The sequence below is a fragment of the Wolffia australiana genome, chromosome 16 (genome assembly GCF_029677425.1).
Source record: "Wolffia australiana isolate 7733 chromosome 16, ASM2967742v1".
In the NCBI taxonomy this organism is placed as follows: Eukaryota; Viridiplantae; Streptophyta; class Magnoliopsida; order Alismatales; family Araceae; genus Wolffia; species Wolffia australiana.
In genome coordinates, this window is record NC_135850.1 from 9,685,102 (window position 1) to 9,706,042 (window position 20,941).

Consider the following 20,941-nt stretch of genomic DNA (forward strand, 5'->3'; position numbering starts at 1 on the left):
CAGAAAGTTTGGCTTTACAACTCTAGGTTGAAATTATTCCCAGGAAAATTGAAAACTAGGTGGGATGGCCCCTTCATTGTCCAAAAAAGTTTTTGAGAATGGAGCCGTCACAATTTTAGATCCTCAGTCTCAGAAACAATTTACTGTTAATGGACAAAGACTCAAACCCTATTTACAAGAGGAGGATTTGCAAGGACCTATGAATATCCCTCTACAGAAACCTCCTAATGATAGTAGCATGATCTGATTTTATCTATCTTGTGTTGTGTGTTTGTTTTCTTATTTTATCTCTCTTGTTTTTGTTCTGCTTTTGTTTTCTTTGTTTTTGTTTGCGTCGTCATGTGCAGCATCACTTCTCCACGCTCGTCTACACCATGAAGATGGACAACTTAAGTCGCCAATCGCAGCTCTCCATTCCATGGTTTGGTCTCTCTTCTTCCTTCTCCATTTTACTTTCTGTCATGTAGGAACATGCCATTTTTATGAGGGGGGGGGGGGGAATAGAGTCGCATGCATAACTGCTCTGTCATCTATCAAAATTTTTTTTTTTCGTTTGCATGAACCAAAACCATGGATATTTGATGATCTTAGGAGATATTCAAGCAATGATAAACATGACACTAGGGCTCTTTTCAAGGGTAATTAGAGTTGAAAGACTGGCCAGTTAGGGGATCCTAGGTGAAATAGGCCTAGCTAGGTGCACAGATGATTCATACTATCCACAGTTCATAAATCTTATCATTATATTTCTCTCATCTTGCCATCCACCTCGGGTTGAGTTAGCACTTACATGCATGAAACCTTTAGCTTTAGTGGAGAGTAGGGCTAGTGTTGGCTCATCGGCATTATTATTATTGACGTGAGTGAAGCTCCCTGAACCAAATGGATACAAAACCTCTTCGGGGGAATAAGCTGCCGGTCTACTAAGGACGGCACATGGGTAGTGGATAAGCGCCATCAAAATGCAAAGTAAAAGCTGCATCAAGCAATACAAGCATAAAGCTTGCATTTTAGAAATCAAAGTTGACTGTCATCAAATGTGACCAACATGCAGCAAATTTAATTGAAAAAAAAAAGGTGGAAAAGCTGTCTCCCATGTGTTTGAGCCGATGATAGTATAGCCATTAGTATTGAGCCAGCATTAGCACCGCTCTCTACGCCTTGTTCAGTAGTGCGCTTGGGGTGTTGACTCAACCTTACTCCATATGATATGTACTTACTATATGTACTCCATCAAATCAAAAGTGCACTTAGTTGCGGTTGAAGGCTGAAATAGATCCTCAAGAATCTCCCTAGATTGGCCAAGCTCAATTGACAAAGACATTCCTTGACGAGAACATGAGTCAAAGTTATCAGAACTAACAGTCAACTAGAGATCATCATTTATTCTCACTAGCATTTCATTACTAAGGGACTAGTAATGATCTAAGTTGGGGGGTGTTTGATGACTCTCAATATGTCATCAAATATTAAGAGTTTCTTGAGCATTAAAGCATCAATTGCATCCACTTAATCCATATTGGTTGTCGTTCATATGCATTATTTTCCAACTTACTAACCCCGATTGATTCTTTGAATCAAGTGGATTAGAACTCACGCGTTTGATTAATAAGTTCAGATATGGATTAAGCATTCAAAGAGAAATGAAGTTGATCAAGAAGAGCTGGCGAAAATCAAGAAGAAGAAAAGCCCTAATTTCTCCATTAAGCATGTTTAAGAGAAACCTATAAATAGCCTCTTAAGGGCTCATTGTAGGTTGTCCAGAATTTCTCTCCAAAGAGGCTAGGGCTTGGAGAAGGAGTTCTGCAGACCCTCCAAGGGCTGATGAGCATTGGAGCTGGGAGGAGAAGCAAGCTGAAGCATATCTAAGCAAGAAGATCATCAACTCGCCGGAAGGGACATGACACAAGGTTGGTGTGATTGAGTCGGGTTCAGAAATTGTATTCTTCTCCCTCTTGGACAATCTCGGTTGGGCTTGAAGCACCCTGCAAGGTTCTTCAGCATTCTCCGACCAGAGTTGTTTATGTTTTAGTTAATCTAAAGTTTTTGGTTGTTCAATTCGTCCTCCTTGTTTTCCGTCAAAAATCTACAATTCTCTACTGAATTTGCACTGGAATTCTCATACGCAGCCAGCAGCCAAACTGCCAGCAATTCAGGCCTCAGCCTAGGTCGCCAGCAGCTCAAGCTGCTAGCAGCGCTGCGTGCGCAGCAACTGCCCGCACGCAAACGCCGCCTGCAGCAGCATAGTGCACAGGCACGCCCGCGCGCAGCAGCTGCCCGCGCCCAACCACCGCTTGCAGCAGCGTCGCGCGCAGGCACGCCCGCGCGCAGCAGCTGCCTGCGCGCACACGCCGCCAGCAGCAGCCATGCGCAGGCGCCCCGCTGCTCACTAGCGAGGCACACCTGCGTGCAGGCTGTGCCCTTGCGCAGGTGCACGCGCGTGCACAAACACCCGCTGGGTGTTTGTGAAATTGCCTCAAAGGGGCAAAGGCAAATCCTCAATAAAGGAAATCCTTACTGAAGATTTTCTAGACCGAGACTTTTAAAGAAAACTCTGTCGTTTGTACTGAAGATCATTTACCAGAGCTTTATACTTAAATATAGAGGTTTAAAAATACAAACTGAATTGAAAATAAATTACTACTGATTTATCGGCTCTCTATGGGATGACACCTTACTCGCCCTAAGGCTGTGAGGTTATAAATATTGTTGCGTAAGCTCAATCCTCACACGATTAACCAGTAATTAACCAGTAAAAACCACTAAAATCGAGCTTATCAGCCGCCATGCCGACCGCGGCCGCCAGGCCGACCACGGCCGCCCAAGCTGCCTGCGCCCGCCAAGGTCGATCGGGGACGCCGTCCCTAGATCGCCGGGCCCGCAACCGCCCCCCTCGGCCATCCAGTCGCCGTTGTCTCAGAGGTGCTGTCCCATCCTACGGGCGCCCCATAGTCTCCCTTTGGACGCCTCGCACCTGCCCGCGGTCGCACCTCGGCCATCTCCAGCATCCTATCCCAGTTGATCGTGGAACCGCGGCCACACCGTGTCGCTTTTCACGGTTGCCGAAGAAGACACCCCGAGCCTATCATCCTTGGTACGCTCTCTGACTTCCCCACCAGCGTTATATTATTTCTTTTAGTGCCTCCGAACGTTTTCTCTACCGCCGGGGTTAGATTAGTGATAGATAGGATTCACGCTCTGAGGGTTAGGATTTCCTCTGAGATGTCCTTGGTTGGGACCGACGAGGGTGTGTGCAAAAGCGGCAATAGCCGAGCTCGCACTGTCGGCCTTCAACCCGATCTCCGGATCATCGGGAGCCTAGTGGCATTCCCAGGTCCTGCTTGCCGTGACCTAGTGGGTGTTGGTGCTTGTCGACACCGAATTCATACTTCTCATCGATTTCATTGACGTATTATCATTAACATGACATCATCACTATTCGTCTGTGCTCTATGATATGACCGCGTTAGCCCCTCCTTTGGTGTAACACGCATCATTCGATCCGAGAGCCTGATCGTGTTACATCACCACGGCTGCGCACAGCAAGTGCCGCGCGCAGGCCAAGCCCACGCACAGCAGTTGCTACGCGCAAGCCGCGGCCGCGCACAGCGAGTGCCGCGGGCAGGCCACGCCGGCGCACAGCAATTGCTGCATGCAAGCCAGGTGCGCGCAAGCCACCCGCGCGCAGGCACGCTCGCATGCAAGTGAGCTGCACGCGTGCGCATGGTGCACGCAGACGCACCTGCAGGCACATCTGCACACAGCTAAGGCTGCGAGCAAAAGCACCGCACGTGCGCCTACTGGGTGTTTGTAAAATTGCCTCAAAGGGCAGAATTGAACCTTTAAGTCAAAAACAATTTACTGAATATTCTGCTAAATTAATCTTACTCGAGAACACTCTGTAGAATTTACTGAAGACAATGTAGCTGATTGTTATAACTGAGTATAGAGATCTAAAAATATATAAGTTGAATTGAAAGGAATTGCTATTGTTTTATCTGCTCCCTGTGGATCGACACTTTACTCGCCCTAAGGCTGTGAGGTTAAAAAGTATTGTTGCATAGCTCAAATCCTCACACGATTAACCAGTTAATAACCAGTAAAAAATCACCTAATTTGAGCTATATCATTGACCAAGGCACAATGTGTGACTTGAGTAGACTCGATCAAGTCGAGGTGCGTAGGAGTGACCAAGGGGTCAATCTGTGCAGGGTTGACCGTGCCGTCAATCTGTGAATGCGTAGAGGTCAATTCTGCTCTGGGATTGACCAAGTGGGCAGTTTGGTCAACATTGACCGTTGAGTCAACTCTGTCAGCGTTGACCTCGGGGTAAAACTGGACATGGTTGACCATGAGGTCCACCGTCTCATCACGACCCGAGATATCCGAGTCGGCACGGGTGACTTGGGCCAGTTTGACCGAGTCGGCTCGGTCAACATTGGCCTAGTGCTCAGTCCATGATAGGTTGACTGAGTCAAACTGGTCAACTCAGTCAACATTGACTTTTTGGTCAATGTGGGTCGAGGTTACTCTGTCCATCAGGTTGACTCGGTCAATATTGATCGAGTCAACTTGGTCAGTATTGACCGAGTCGACCTGGTCGACTCCTGCGTGAATCGCCCAATCGATCGGGTCGACTGGGTCGTTCGCGACCCGGTCGACTCGGGCGGGAGAGGCCGAGTCGATCAGGTCGACTCGGCATGTACCCACCGAGTTGCTGGATGCTGAGTCATCCGAGTCGACAGCGTCAACTGGGATTGACTCAGCCAACGTGTTTGCGGCGTTGGCAGATCGGTGCGGACGGGGTGATGTGGTTAAATCCTGGCGGTCGGTCGAGTGGTCCAACAGTTCATCTAAGGGCAATGACGTCTTGGAAAGGTCAAAAATGGCGGGCGCTGGTGGCATGGAAGGATCATTCAATGCGGGTGTTGACTCAGGCGGCGTGGAACGGTCAAAAAAGTCGGGCGCCGGTGGTAAGTTCACCGCCACTGGTCCGTGTTTTTGAATATTCGGGGGGTCCATCGGTAGTCCCCCATCCGGACCGTCCTCAGCGTGACACCTATCGTCACCGACGGTCCGGATAAGCGGGCAAATGACGCCCGCACTAATGATGGCGGGCATCGGCACTAAATCTAGTTTTTTTTTGGCTTTTTTAAAATTTTTTGTTTTTTCTGGTTTTTGAATTTTTAGATCCATCCAGGCTGTCAATTCCAACGACCTGGATGGATCCATGCGGGAGTGCCTCCAGCTCGCCCATCGTTGACGTGTCATGCACGTCGGATGGGCAGCTATGTTGGTCCTGCTGGCTGCCTGACATGTTGGACACGTCAGGCGGCCAGCTTGGGACCACAGCTGAGTCAGGGGCCCGCATTGGATTGCGGGCCGCAATTTGTAGCTTTGTATTTTCTCGACGAGGGCGGCTTAAAAAATGAAAATTACATAATTAAAAGACGTAAAAATAAAAAATAAATTGTACCATAATATTCTCCTCCCCAAGATGAACAGTTTAAGCCCAAATTTCGTAATAGTTCCTGTTGTATATCGTTCGTATTTTAAAAAATAAAATTCGGAAATGAAAACTTACCTCCCATCTTGAATTCTCTCTAGAACAAGCTATACTGATCCGTTTGAGACAATTTAAGAATTGATTCCAATAGATTTCAACCTTCCAAATCCAATGAAACTGGGTTCAGCTCGTTCCAAGATTGAACGCAAACGTTATGAGCAAATCGCCGATTTTGGAGGAGAGAGAAGCTCTTCTATATTTCTATCTTTGAAAAAAAGATCTGGAAGATGTAGTCGAGAACTTGAGCCGTGTGCCGAGGAGACTCCACAAGGTTTTCCAGAAGTAGCTCGTGAAGTGGACTTCTCGATCGGACACGATTGAAGATGGTAGTCCATGGAGGCGCACAATTTCTCGAAAGAAGAATTGTGCGACCTTCATGGCGTCGGACGTCTTCGCGCAGGGCACGAAGTGCGCCATCTTCGAGAACCTGTCAATGACGACCATGATGGAGTTGTGTCATCGTGCGGTTCGGGGATGTCCTAGAACAAAATCCATGCTAACGTCATCCCACGGACGCTTGGGCGTCGGTAGCGGGGTGTATAACCCGACGCTCTTCTTGACCTGTTTGGCCAAGGCGCATACGCGGCACCAGGCAACAATGTTGCTGACGTAACATTTCAGCGACGGCCAGTAATATTGGTACTCTACGGTGGAGATGGTCTTGTCGCGTCTGAAGTGTCCGCTAAGGCCACCGGCGTGACATTCCCATGTGAGGAAGTCGCGCAGTGACGTGCGGGGCACGTAAAGTCTGTTCTGATGGAACAGGTAATCGTCTGTGATGACATAGTCCTGGTAGTCGCGAGACGGTCTCTGTCAAACTCGTGCGATGATCAGCCCAAAGTCGGGGCAGCTGTCATATCCATCTCTGATAGTCTCGAACCCGATGATCTTCACCCTCATGATGTTGAGCACGTGTGCTCGTGGGCTAAGTGCATCGGCGACGATGTTGTCCTTGCCCTTCTTGTGCTTGATGACGAAGGAATAGTCCTATAGGTACTCGATCCATCGCGGGCGTCGGTCGCTCAACTTCTGCTGGGAATGCAGGTATTTGAGCGCCTCGTGATCCGAGAAGAGCACGAACTCCTTCGAAAGGAGATAATGTTTCCAGTGTCGTAGTGCTTGAAGGACGGCGTAGAACTCTTTGTCGTACGTCGAGTAGCGTAGTCTTGCGTCGTTCAGCTTTTCACTGAAGAACTCAATGGGGTGACCCTCCTGGCTGAGGTCACCACCGATCCTGACGCCCGAGGCATCGCAAGTAACCCCAAACACCTTCCCGAAATCGGGTGGGAAGAGGACAAGCACCTGCGTCATCAAGAGCTTCACGTGTTGGAAAGCTCGCTCGGCGGCGGGGCTCCAAGTAAACGGCTCCACCTTGAGGCAGTCGGTGCTAGGAGCCGTGACAGAACTGAAGTTCTGCACGAACCATCAGTAGAAGGTGGCGAGACTGATAAAGCTTCGGACAACATGAAGGCTGGTCAGTGACGGCCATGATGTGATGGCCCAGACCTTGTCCGGGTTCACGGCAATGCCCTGGGCGGATACGATGAACCCGAGGAAGGAGACTTCCGATGTGAGGAAGCTACACTTCTTAGGGTGTGCGTATAACTGCTCGCGCCGGAGGACGGTGCAGACCTGTCGAAGGTGGTCGAGGTGTTCCTCCCTCGACTGGCTATAGATGAAGATGTTGTCAAAGTAGACGACAACGAACCTCCCGATAAAGGCGCACAGTACCTCATTCATGAGGCGCTGAAAGGTACTCGACGCGTTGGAGAGACCGAAAGGCATGACTCTCCACTCGTATAACCCGTCCTTTATCTTAAAGGCTGATGGAGGACCATCTCGAGGATGACGCCACGATGACGAAGAACCATCTCAAGGATGACGCGACGGGATGTCGTCAGCCACGCCGAGCAGCTCGCGCCGACGCTCGCCACCCGGGGTTTAAGTACCCCGCGTAAGAACTTTTATCTTTTTACTTATGCTCATTTTCATGTGTGTTTGTATTTTTGGATTCGTGGACTGGGCCAATGTTGTTGGGCCCCGTCCTCGTCATTTTTACTTTTTATGTTTGTATTTTGAATTTTTAAGGGAGGCCGAACCACGTCTCGCGACGGTTCGTCCTCTCCCACGTTCACTTGGCACCCATCCTCACTATATAAGGGGATGGCATGCCCAAGGAACACCTTGGAGTCATTGTTGAAAAGTTTATTCACAATTCGTCTCCCCCCCTATCGTAGAGAGTAGTGTAGGGGGTTTGGCTAGCCCCACCCCACGTTGAGATCACTCCGTGGGTAGAGCCCACGTCTCCCCGTCGAGATCACTCCGAGGAGATGTGTTAGCGCGCCCGTCGAGATCACTCCGGTGCGAGGAAAGAGTTTCAAGAAGCCGCCATCAAGAATCGAAAGAGGCCTTCGTCGAGATTACTCCGGGGTCTTGGGAGATTCAAGAAGCGTCGCCGACACGCCATCAACCGGGAAATCTGCTCCATCGAGGAGCACACCCAGATCCGTCAAGAACTCCTCTTTCTTGGAGGGTTCTTGGTTGTTACAGTTCAAGAAAGCCATCTCTCGGTACCTTTTTCCACCCTTCCACCGTTTCTTGATTGCCCACCCCCCTTTCCCCATCGTTTCTTGATTCCCAACCGCCTCGTCTTGCCTTTCTTGATCGCCCACCCTCCTTTCCCCATCGTTTCTTGATTCCCAACCGCCTCGTCTTGCCTTTCTTGATCGCCCCCCCCCTTCCCCCTCGTTTCTTTTTTCCCCACCCCCCCCTCTTGCCTTTCTTTTTCTCCCCCCCTCCTTTCCCCCTCGTTTCTTTTTTCCCCACCCCCTCGTCTTGTCTTTCTTGATCGCCACCCCCTTTCCCCATCGTTTCTTGATTCCCAACTGCCTCGTCTTGCCTTTCTTGATCGCCCACCCCCCTTTCCCCATCGTTTCTTGATTCCCAACCGCCTCGTCTTGCCTTTCTTGATCGCCTACCCTCCTTTCTCCCATCGTTTCTTGATTCCCAACCGCCTCGTCTTGCCTTTCTTGATCGCCTACCCTCCTTTCTCCCATCGTTTCTTGATTCCCAACCGCCTCGTCTTGCCTTTCTTGATCGCCCACCCTCCTTTCCCCATCGTTTCTTGATCCCCAACCGCATCCTCTTGTCTTTCTTGATCGCCCACTTTCTTTCCCCTTGATTTCTTGATTTCTTGATTTCTTGAATTCTTGATTTCATGATTTCTTGATTTCTTGATCTCACCATATCTCCTTGATTCCCCTTCGTTCTCCCCTTCGCCCTCATCTTTCTTGATTTCTTGATTCCCACCCTCTACGCCATAACCGATTACTTGGTTTTCTGCCCCACCCCCACGACTATTCCCACGATACTTGGTTCGCTGTCTTGCCCGCCCACACGACTCGCGTCGCGCGCCAAGCGCGCGCCTTGTGCGCCCTCTGCTCCGACTTTTGTTGCACGCCACTTGTGGACTCAGCTCTCTGCTGGTAGTTATGACCGCACCGTCCGCACCCGGTTTTGTCCTCGCCAACGACACTCGTCCGCACGACCCGACACTAAGCATCCGCTCGACGACTTGGACGCCTTGGACTAAGCGATACAAAGGTCAGTCTCGTCTCCCCTCTATAAACTCCAGTATTATTATCTTCGACAGTCTCGTCTTCCCCTATCGCGTCCGCTACCGTGATATTCTCGAACATCATCGGATAGGACTAGCCACCTTGTCGAGCATAGGGATTCTTGTGGTAGATGGACTGTCATCCGACTTGGACGCCGAACGCTCCAGGGCTGTTAGATGCCCCTCACTTAGTAGACGTCTAGTAGGTCCAGCGGGTCATTGGGAGTTTGATCTTAGGTTCACTCGTCTCTCATTGATCGGTACGGCCGACGTCGCTATCCGTCAAGTCCTTATCTGCTCATTCGTATTTTCTCATCATTCGGCTTACATCCCATACATTCGCATCATAACCCTGTGACGTGAAACGCGCCGATCGATCCCGGCCGTCGTCGTATCACATCAAAGGCGGTCTTCCATTCGTCTCTGGGATGAATCCAAACCTGGTTGTAGCCACTGCGTAGATCTATCTTCGAGAAGGTAGTGGCTCCAACCATCATGTCGAAGAGGTCCTAGATGCGCGGAATGGGAAAACGGTATCGTACCGTTATCTTGTTGATGGCGCGACTGTCGCAGCACATGCGCCATGTGCCGTCCTTCTTCGGAGCGAGTGGTGCCGGTACGGCGCAACAATTGAGGCTCTCCTGTATGAGGCCCTTCGCAAGTAGCTCCATACCTGCCGTAATAGCTCCTCATATCTCTACGGCTCCATGCGATAGTGTCACAAATTCGGCAATGAGGCGCCCGGCACGAGGTCGATCGCGTGCTGGATGCTACGCATTGGCGGTAGTTCGCCGGGTAGCTCCTCGGGGAACAGCTCGCCAAACTCCGATAAAATGGTGTCGACCTCCGGGGGTCGGGGCTCTACGGGTGGATCGGCAGAGACGTCGAGGGTGACGGCGAGGCATAGGGGCGTGTCGTCGCCCTCGCTGCCCAAGTCTCGGGCGAACAAAGGGCCTCAAACAACCATGAGCCCTATGGGCTTGGTCGGGATTGGCTTGTTCGCCGACTTCGTCGTGTACGGGTGCCAAGTGATCCGTCATCCCTGGCATAAGAATAAACATGTGTTCGTCCTTCCGGCTAGAGTGATGTCGTGGTCATATAGCCAAGGACGGCCCAAGATGATGCTTCCCATCTTCATTGGAAGTACGTCACAGAGGACGTTCTCGTGGTAGGCGCTCACCTTCAACGGTACGCGGCATTGGCTCTTCACCGGGAGCGATGAAGCATCGATCCACGACACCTCGTAGGGAGTCGGGTGGGGTATCAAGGCTAACCCGAGTCGGAGAACCATGGCATCGGATATGGCATTGATGCAACTCCCGTTGTAGATGATCAATTTACACACCTTGTCGTTGATCTTGACATAGGTGTAAAAGATCGAGGTGCGGAGCGATGCGTTCGCCATAGGGTCCGGTTGGGGCGTCACGGGCGGTTCGAATAGGGGGCGCGACTCGAGGTGGTGGTCGCGTCCTGCTAGCACTAGGCTGGTCAACGGCTATGTTGGCTAGCGATCGGTCCGTGACTCGTGGTGCCGGTGTCGGGGACGCGCAAGGAATCGTGATCTGAATGTACCCGATCTGCCCGTCGGGTTCCTCGTAGTCGATGGCAAACTCCTCGTCTCCATGATAGTGATCATCCAATGTCTCATCCACGTCCTCCGTATAGCCAGGATCGACGTCTCCCATATCAATCAACAGCGCTGAGGATGGGCACTGACTGGCCCTGTGCCCTCTCCCTTGGCACTTGAAGCACGTGAGGTGTGCTTGGCTGACGGTGATGCTACGGGTCGGAGTGTCGTTCATGACGACCCGAGCAGGTGGGTTAGAACCCACGAAAGTGGTGGGGACAGTCCCTTGTCCCCTGGCAGTTGGAGTAGCCGGTATGATCGTGGGCGGGATAGTCCGCGTAGGGACGGGTCGAACTGGTGTGACTCGGGGCGTGGTGGTCGCGCTGGGAGGTGTCACCTCGTCACTCGGAGGATCCATGTGCTTGACTAGGTGATACGCCTCGTCCACCTCAACCGGGTTGCACTTGAGAACCTCGTTGCGCAAGGCTGGTCGGAGCCTGTGGGCGAACAGTCCAGTGATGACTCGCGGTTCCTCCACGAATCGACAACGCATACGGCACTCCTCGAATGCCTAGATATATTCTGTCACGGATAGTCAACCTTGCCTAAGGTCGAGCCAGGTGAGGAACAATGACATCTGGTACTGTCGAGGTACATACTTGCTCCGTAGATCCTATGCCATGTCGACCCAGGATGTGATGGGTCGTCCTCGTCGTTCGGTGGCAACGCGCTCGTTCTCCCAGTATATCTTGGCCTGTCCGCCAAGTCTCGTCTCCACCTACTCGACACATAGATCGTCGTCCATGCGGTACCATCGGAAGTAGGAGTTCATGTTCGACTCCCAGTCGATGAACTCCTTGGGTTTCAGTGAACCCTCGAAGATGGCGACGTCGGCACGCACTCTCCTCTGGATGCGAGCGCGGTGCTCCTCTCGTCGGCGCTCCTCGTCATTTGAGTGCCGGTCGGGCACCGGGTAGTCCTCAGGATGCGGGTCGACAGGTCGTTGAGGTCGGGTCAGCTCGCGGGCACGGCCGTCCCGTGGGCGGGGACTGCCGTCGCGAGGGGCGCGGCCTTCGGGTATCGCACGGGGTGGGTGACGTGGGACATGGTCGTCCCGCTCGTACTGGCGGTGGGGTGGCTTGTAGAGGTTGGCAGGTATGTCTGCTACCTGCGGGCGATTGCGAAGCCGGACGGGTTCGTCTCAGCATGCCGGGTGGTTGGCATCCAGGTCGCGATCTTGACGTCAGACGTAGTGGTCCGCTCGGGCCGAACGATCGGCCAAGTACTCGCGGGCGTAGTTGTCCCACGGAGGGGGTCTATCCCTGGCGCGAGCGTTATACGGGTCGCGCCATGGGTCTCGGTCTAGACGACCGGGGTATGGGACGTCGTCGTACCGTCTGTCGTAGGCCTCGTACCCATCTTCAATGTCGTCATAGGAGCTCCTCCGTCGTGGCGCATAACGGTCGACCCACAGCGGGTCGTGTCGTGGTCCTCGTGCGGGGAACGCTGGTCCTGGTCTGTGTACGGGAGATCGGGGGCGCTCGAGCATCCGCTCCATGCGCTCCATCCGGGCGGCCATGGCGCGAAAGGACGCCCCTTCCTCGTCCGTGGGTGTCGGCGCTCTAGGATGCATCCTCGTCGGGCGACTTCCCATGCGGTCGACAGTGTATGGCCCTCTCTTCGTCGTAATCACTAGGGGGAACTCGCCACGAGGGGGTGGTGAGCTGCGCGGGGAGATCCGTAGCCCACGTGACGTGCTCGTGGGGTCTCGTGGTCCGGATGACTCGTGGGCACCCATAAAAGCAGGTGCCCTCTGGGCGTCCTCGAGAGGCGGCGGTATCGGGCCGGCTATCGGTGTCGCGGGACGATGCTCCGAGAGGGCCGTAGCGTGGCTCCTCTCGTGAGGCGACGGTTTCAACCGTCGCGGGGAGGTAGAACCTCCGCGTTGAGCTCTCCGGCTCGACCGCGTCTCTATGGCCATCCCTAGGGAATCCTAGATTCGTTTTGAAAACAATGAGATGCGATGCATGCGGATGCAGCTAATGATGTGGAATGCGGCGTCGGAGGCGCGCTGTGAGCAACCACAACCTGGCTCTGATACCAATTTGATACAGGACCACATCCAAAACGAAGTCCTGCCGTCACCGAGGGTTCAATCTTGGTGTCGACGGCGCATCGGTGCGCGACGAATGCTCGTAGAGTTCGTCGGGCACGGGAACCCTACGAAGGCAAGCTAGGATGAAAATGATCCGGGAGGGAGTGTAGTATGTGCAGCTGCCGACAAGCCGGGAGAGGCTGGCGTCCAAGAATCAATCGGGTCGCCGGAGACGGGTAAGGGGACACCCTGACCCCTGTCCGGGAGGACGGGGTTGCTACGGCGCCGGGCGGGTTCTACCCCGCCTAACAGTGCTCGCACGTGATGGGCGAGGCCGACTCGCACCAACCCAGGAAAGACTCTCGAATAGATGCCGTCTTCACTCCTCCTGTCACGCTCACCTATGTCTAACCCGAGCGCGGTGGAGGCAAAGAAAGTGTACTAAAGGAAATAAATGACAAGACGATGGGAAACAACGTACCTTGTAGTCGTCCGGGGACTCATCCTCTCGTCATACCGGGTTTCACTAGGTGTAACAAGGCGCTGGGCGGGCCGGTGATGGCAGCCGAACCGGGACCGCTGGACGCTGGCCAGTGGCAAACGGGAGGGGGCGAGCAGGCAGCTCGGGGGGCAGAGGATTGCCCATGTAGATGGGAGGCCCTGCCAACAAGAGCAGCGACTGGCAATTCTTCAAGCACGCAGGGCAAGGCAAGAGCAGCGTGCACGTCAAGAGGACCGCTGGCAAAGCAGGTCAGCCGGGGCAGCACGGCCGAGCACAGGTCGGGCGCGGGGGAGCCTAATGCGCAGAGGGTGCGCCGGTGGCATGGGCGACCGGGGAATGCGCCAGCGCAGGGCTACGCCAAGGGCAACCGCGCGCAGGCGCGAGGCGGGCGCGGTACGTCTGGGGCGGGCGGTCGGACGTCACGGGCATGAACAGGGTCACCGAACCGGGAGTCTAGCGGGGACGCGCAGTAGGCGAGCGTCCGCGATGTCGATGATCAGCCGGCGGCCGTCAACTTAGTCCAAGGGAGTTATGGCCGCTAGCGATGGGCGGACAACAGCCGGTGCTCTCGGATGTGTCCAGCAATGGGGCCTGATCGTGGCAAGCAGCGAGGGGTCCGAGAGCTGTACATCGCGGTGAGGAGGCACGATACCGATCGTGGCGGCATCAAGACCAGACTGGTGCAACAGCTGGGACTATGATGGTCAGCGAGGGGCGGCCAGCAGGTGCACAGACGGCGATTGCGATCGTTGGGAACGAGCGGACAGACGCTGCCTGGGCGGGTGTAATCCGTGGTGCAATTGATGGCGAGTAACCGCAGGGGAGATGGCCAGTTGACGAGGGATCGATAGAGTGCGGGCTATGCCGGAGTGCAACAGGCCAGGGGGAACTGCAGGCATTCGGGGGCCAAGAAACTACTCGCGGACGGTGGATCCGAGGTGATGCCCGGTCGTGGGGGAGCGCACAAGCGTGGCGACAGCGCACCGCGACACCGGAGCTCATTTGAACGCGCGGGCGCGGGAGGGGAAAGCGCGCGCAGCTCGCAGGCGCGTGGGCGTGCGCGCGAGAGGCGCGGGGCGTGCGGCAGCCCGTACCCTCCCTTTCCACCCTGCCTTCTTCTTCCTCTACTCTTCCCGCTCTTCCTTCTTTTGCGTCTCCTTCTCCTGCAACTTCACTGATCGTAACCCTAGCTCGATGGGGAGGTGGCCAACTCTTTTAAAAAGAACGATACTTCATAATTCATCAAAATAACAGCGTACCTGATTTAGGGCAACCCTCTTCCCTTATATAGGGGGGCAGTGGGGTGACCTGCTTACACCAAAGAAGTAGATAAAGAGAAAAACCTAAGGACACCTAAAGGGAAGTCCAACAACCCAGGACCAAGGAGATGGACAACAAGGAAGAAGAATAGAGTTCTTTTTGTATTACTCCCCCCCCTTTGCTTTGGTTGATTTCTTTTTTTATGGGATTTTTTTTAATAGATTAATTTAATTGATAACTTTTTAATTTTTTCTTTTATAAATAATAAATTAAAAATGACAATTACAAGAATATAGTTATTGGGTTAGGTCCTGGGTATTTTGTCAATTGATAAATACCTTGTTTGTTGCATTGGAACGCATACTAAAAAAGGTTTCCATTAGACTACGAACTAAAAACGGGAAGGAAGAAAGCGAGAGGATCTGCTAATTACTAATCCTAAAATCAGTCCTTCCCGGAGGTATTCTCTCAACGAATAAGTAATTGTTATAGTGCAATTTAGAGCTAATTTGAATAAGCAAAAAGCTAGTATAAGTCAAAAAACACTATTACGTACTATTTTATTCGAGAATTAAACAAATGGATTAGCAAATAAAGGTGCTAACGCCACAACTAGCCCATAACTTGTTAAAGCTTCCATAAAAGCCAAACTTAACAATAAAGTACCTTGTATTTTACCTTCTGCTTCTGGCTGTCTTGCAATACCTTCTACAGCCTGACCCGCTGCAGTACCTTGACCAACTCCAGGTCCAATAGAAGCAAGTCCTACAGCCAATCCAGCAGCAATAACAGAAGCGGCAGAAATCAGTGGATTCATGATAAGCTAAGCTCCTCGCAAAAAAAAAGAGAAATGGTTAATGATACAATCAAGGAATACATCAGCAGAAAGACATTAAAATATCGCTTTTTGTTGTTATCTGTGATAGAGTTTTTTTGTTTTAGATAAATCTCTATGCATAGCATCTTATTATAGTTATTACATTTGTTTATTCTAAAACCTTTTTTGATCCAATCAGTCAGTCTTCACTCTTCGACTTCCTTAAGTTCAGAGTTGATCTGGTTATTTGTTCAATCCCCAATTACAGAAAAAACGAAGAACTTTCTAGTTTAATCCCATTTAAGTGTAGTGAGCAACCAAAAATATATAAGACCCTCACTATAACTAGTTAATTTATAACATGACATATACATTTGTTTCTTCTATAACGTAAACCGCTTATTGAAAATAATTATAGAATACGTTTTTTGAACCATTGACGAAGGCTCGTTATAGTGATTTGACTTTTTATATTTATAAGATAAGTTAGTTTTTTATATTTATAAGATAAGTGAGTTTTTTTAGCTTTACGTGGGACAAAGATAACAATTTATAGTGAACTAAACTCAAAAATAATAATATTAATTTAAGAAAAACAAATAAAATACACTATAAATACAATCAAATTTTATAAAAGGAAGAAGTATATAATCTAGACTCGAAGAGAAATAAATAAAAAAATCTTAGGAAAAATCCTAAGATTTTTTTATTTAAATTTCAATGATACGGTATAGCTTTCTTTACTGCTAGGATTCTCTACCTTACCTTATCTATATAAGTAAATTTATATAATCGATTAGAATTCCTATAAAATCGATTACATAAAAAGGAACTTTCTAAAAAAAACCGACTCTTTGTCAACTGGGCTAAGGGTGAGAAAAAACTATCAAAAATTATTTAATGGTGACCCTCCATAGATTCACCTATATAAGCTGCGGCTAAAGTTGCAAAAATAAGAGCTTGAATACCGCTTGTGAATAACCCAAGAAACATAACAGGTATAGGAACTACTAAAGGTACTAAAGAAACAAGAACAACAACGACTAATTCATCAGCCAATATATTTCCGAAAAGTCGAAAACTAAGTGATAACGGTTTTGTGAAATCTTCTAGGATGTTAATTGGTAAAAGTATTGGAGTTGGTTGAATGTATTTACCAAAATAACTCAAACCTTTTTTACTAAGACCGGCATAAAAATAGGCGACAGAGGTCAGTAAAGCTAAAGCAACTGTAGTGTTTATATCATTGGTGGGCGCCGCTAATTCCCCATGAGGTAACTCTATAATTTTCCAAGGTAAAAGAGCACCTGACCAGTTAGAAACAAAAATAAATAAGAACATAGTTCCAATAAAGGGAACCCAAGGACCATAGTCTTCTCCAATCTGAGTTTTACTCAAGTCTCGAATGAATTCAAGGAGATATTCGAAGAAATTCTAACCGTCAGCCGGAACGGTTTGTGGATTCCGAACAGCTAACGTAACTGAACCTAATAAGATAGCAATTACGACCCAAGAAGTAATAAGAACTTGGGCATGGACTTGTAAACCTCCTATTTGCCAATATAAATGTTCGCCTACTTCTACACCCGATATATCATATAACCCTTTGAGTGTGTTAATGGAACATGGTATAACATTCATATTGTCCTCTGACAGAAATCTAACTTAAAAAAAGAATTATTTTGATTTGATTCAACCATCTCTTTCTCAACTGACCCATTTTAATCATAAGTGGTCTATTTAGGATACTAAGTACTTAATAATATCCCAAGTCCGACTATTTTCGTTTTTAGTTTTTTATGAAATACAGGAATAGTAACCGATCCAATAAATCAAATATCTATATAGAGTTTATCAAAGTAATTGACTTATCTTATTAATAATAATAATCAATGATTTCTTATATAGCTAGAACGCCCTTCAATGATTGCAGAGACTAATTTGTTAAGAATCAATCGGATTGACGCGATAGCATCGTCGTTAGCTGGAATCGAAATATCTGCAAGATCTGGGTCACAATTTGTATCAATTAAACAAATCGTCGGAATACCCAAAATGACACATTCTCGGAGAGCCGTATATTCTTCTTGCTGATCAACAATAATTACAATATCAGGTAACCCTGTCATATATTTGATCCCACCCAGATATGTTTGCAGCGTAGATAATTGTAATCAATGAAATAAAAAAGTGAAGCATGAAAACAAAATAAGTTCTCAAAGAACTTTAATAGAAGCTCACTCTACGAGATTAACTTACTAAGCCGTGCCCTTAGGGGGCGGGACAGGGCCAAGCCCTGATGGGTGACAGATCGGCCATAGGAGTACTCCGGGAGCAGGGCAACTAATGTCAAGCATACGACGATGCCGCCCGTTTTCGTGGAAGTCCCCGGCAGAGGAAAGGGCTGTAGGTGATGGCGCGTTCTGCTTCCTAGGGCGCAGAAAGAGTTCTTATGGGGTCGTGCGTGGCTGCTGGTATAGATGAAGAAAGGCGGGCCGCATGGGACCTATTCTCTTAATAGGCGGCAAGCAAAACTGAATAGGAAAGGCGCGGAAGCGGGGAAGATTAAGATGAAGACGCGACTGATGGCGCGAGTGAGGCGGCGAATAAATTATTGAAGAACTTCTCTTGAAGATAATTATCCGCTGGATAACGTTATCCAGCGGATAAACGATGAAAGTAAAAGTCAAAGTAAAGAAAACAGAAAACATAAAATTAAAGAGAGTGCCCTTTTTTTTTAGTCATCAATAGAAAGAGGGTCTCATGTGGAGACAGGCTGGCGATAAACAAAGAAAGATGAGACGGGACGGACTGTAAGAGGCCGCTGCGGGACTACCAGAGGAAAGCCCGCCCCCGCTAGCTAAGATAGATAGATATTCCCGGTGCGCATATTCTCTATTTAGAATCTCTTCCCGACCAGGCCAGCGGGTTGGGATGGGAATGGCTCAGCCCACATGCATCATTTGATGAAAGCACTCCACCTTTTCAACGAAAGCTTTGCTTGGTAGGCGCTGCCTACTCACCCCACTCCCTCAGACAATGCAATGCTCTGAACACTCCAGTTTGAAGTTCAGCCCCCTTCTCCCATGCGGAGTCACAGGCAGCGCCCCGGAAAAAAGCACGGACGAGCCACATGCAGGGAAACTTGCACGTGTAGTTCTGGCCGGGGACCCCGGTATACTGTACTAATATGTGTAGGTCCCTGTAATTCGAGTGAGATTGTCATGGCGCAAAAGCAGATATGGTTTGGTATTCCCTTGTTCCCCGTATTGGTTATGTTCCTTATTTCTTGTCTAGCAGAAACTAATCGAGCTCCGTCTGATCTCCCAGAAGCGGAAGCTGAATCAGTTGCAGGTTATAATGTAGAATATGCGCGGGATGCGATCCTTAAGAATTCACTGTTGGCGGAAGCCAATGTCCCGGGGACTCATTCTGACTGAAACAAGGGGTGGGTCTTTACCAACTTTAAAATCCAAGATTTCTGGTTCAGCATTCAAAGGCACTCTTCATTCTTCATTCGAAACTCATGAATTTCGGGGGTTTCTGTTCAGTTACGAAGTAAATGAAGGGAGTTGGGTAAAGAAAACTCCCTCCTTGGACGAGCATGGAGCTTAGTCAAGTAGAACCGGGTTGCGCTGCTTGATGCTCCGATCGAAAACAAATCAGTGGGGCCATGCCGGTACGACAGAATATGCGTTAGAAAGGTCAACCCCCCCCCCCCCCCCTTTCTTGTAAAAAAAAAACCGGGCCCGCCCGCTTCCATAGAACAATATCGTGGCAACGTAGACCTAAGTGAGTTTATTGGATCCTGGGAACCATCACAAGTACGGCCGGTTGAACGAGAATGCCGTGTCGTCCAGCGGAGCTTAGAAGAAGGTTACACGGAGCCTAGAAGAAGGTGACTCGTGCAGACAGCTGACTCCTTTTCAATAGAAAGGAATAGCCAAATCAACCCAGCTGGCTGGTAAATTTCAGTGATCTTATCGGCCGGCAAACTGGAGACAGACGACCACGGTCCCGACCTTACCAGCATCGTAGGTTTACTAATCAATGAACCCCCTGTATTTTCTGACAAAGTCAACAAAGTCGGAACAAACCGTCATAGTCACGACATGTTGTTGATATTGATGGAGTTGGAGGGAGTCAGAGACTACCACTGAATCCATCCATAAACCGTCACCCCGGGCACCTTCGTAATCAAAGCGTCACTTTTCAGTTACCCTTTTTCGAATCTCCTGTAGGGGGGCAAGGAGGAGCACGTAGGAATGCCGACCACTACATAAGCCCCTGGCGGCTGAGGTTCAGCATGAAAAAGCGGGGGAGAGTCAAGTAAAGTACAACAAAGTGGGACGCTAGTACTTAAACAAGGGTTGCTTCTTAGCGCTAATCTTGCCTTTTTCAGCAGGTTCTGCAAGAAAGAAGCGCTAGGTTCTTCTTTTGATCCTAAGCGCTAAGCGCCTTCTCTAACTTCAGAAATATTTTAAAGTATTTTCTTATGATGACCTGGTCGAGAGAGTACGAAACATCGGTGTAAAAGATTGAGTTGAATCAGTGAGGTTTACGAAAGTAAATGCTAGAAAAGTTCGGTTAGGTTTACTTTGCCCCCTTGGCTTTTTCTGCATCTCCAGATAATCCCTCCGCGGGATTTATCTTTCCCAGCCACTAAGGTTCCGTTCGGTCCTCTTCCCCATGGTATGGTATATGAGCGTGAGAGCAGAGCTTTATATACCACACATAAATAAATTAACTTCGTTACCTAAAGTGGAATAGGCCGAGTGAATTGCATGTGTCCTGCCTCCGGGTTCCTATCGAATGAATGATTGAAGAAAGTTTGTTTAACGTTCGTTTTTCGACACGTGGAGCATAAAAAAAAAAAGCCCGCTCTGATTCTTTTTATTTTATTTGAGGGCGCGCGCGATAAAGCTTCTATTTAATACTAAAGATATGCCTTACCATAGAACCATTGACAGTGCACGCCCACTGGAGTTTCCTTGCAATATGCTTCCTACAGGGGACATTCTCCACAAACTTAGTGTTTCCATATCTTTATTTCAGAACCTGTTCCAGGAACCATGATGGAATTAGATTCCATGTTTGAATCATTTCCATACACCCAAACTTTTTTTCATAACCTATCCTACAATGGTTTGTAGTCATTCTTCGAAAGGCACTACCATTATTTATCTGCTGGATAACCTTCGCTCCTGAAGTCGCTTTCGCTCCCGCTCCTAAAGTAGCGCGTCGCTTCTGCTCATAAATTCCTCGCTTCTGCTCCGCTCCTCGCGCCTGTAGAACATAATTTAGCTCTTAGCATTCGGCTAACACTCCCACCGCCTACTCCCTCCTTTCCAAAAGTTAAGAATGAATTCGATGATAATCGGAAACAACCTCCACCCAACTTTGAGATCTGCACTTGCTTATATTCTGTAAAGTTGGATTGGATTATGATTGAATTCACCCACTAGCTCAATGGATAGTTAACTCTGGGTCCTGTTCTTTTCCACCTAAACTGGAAGCA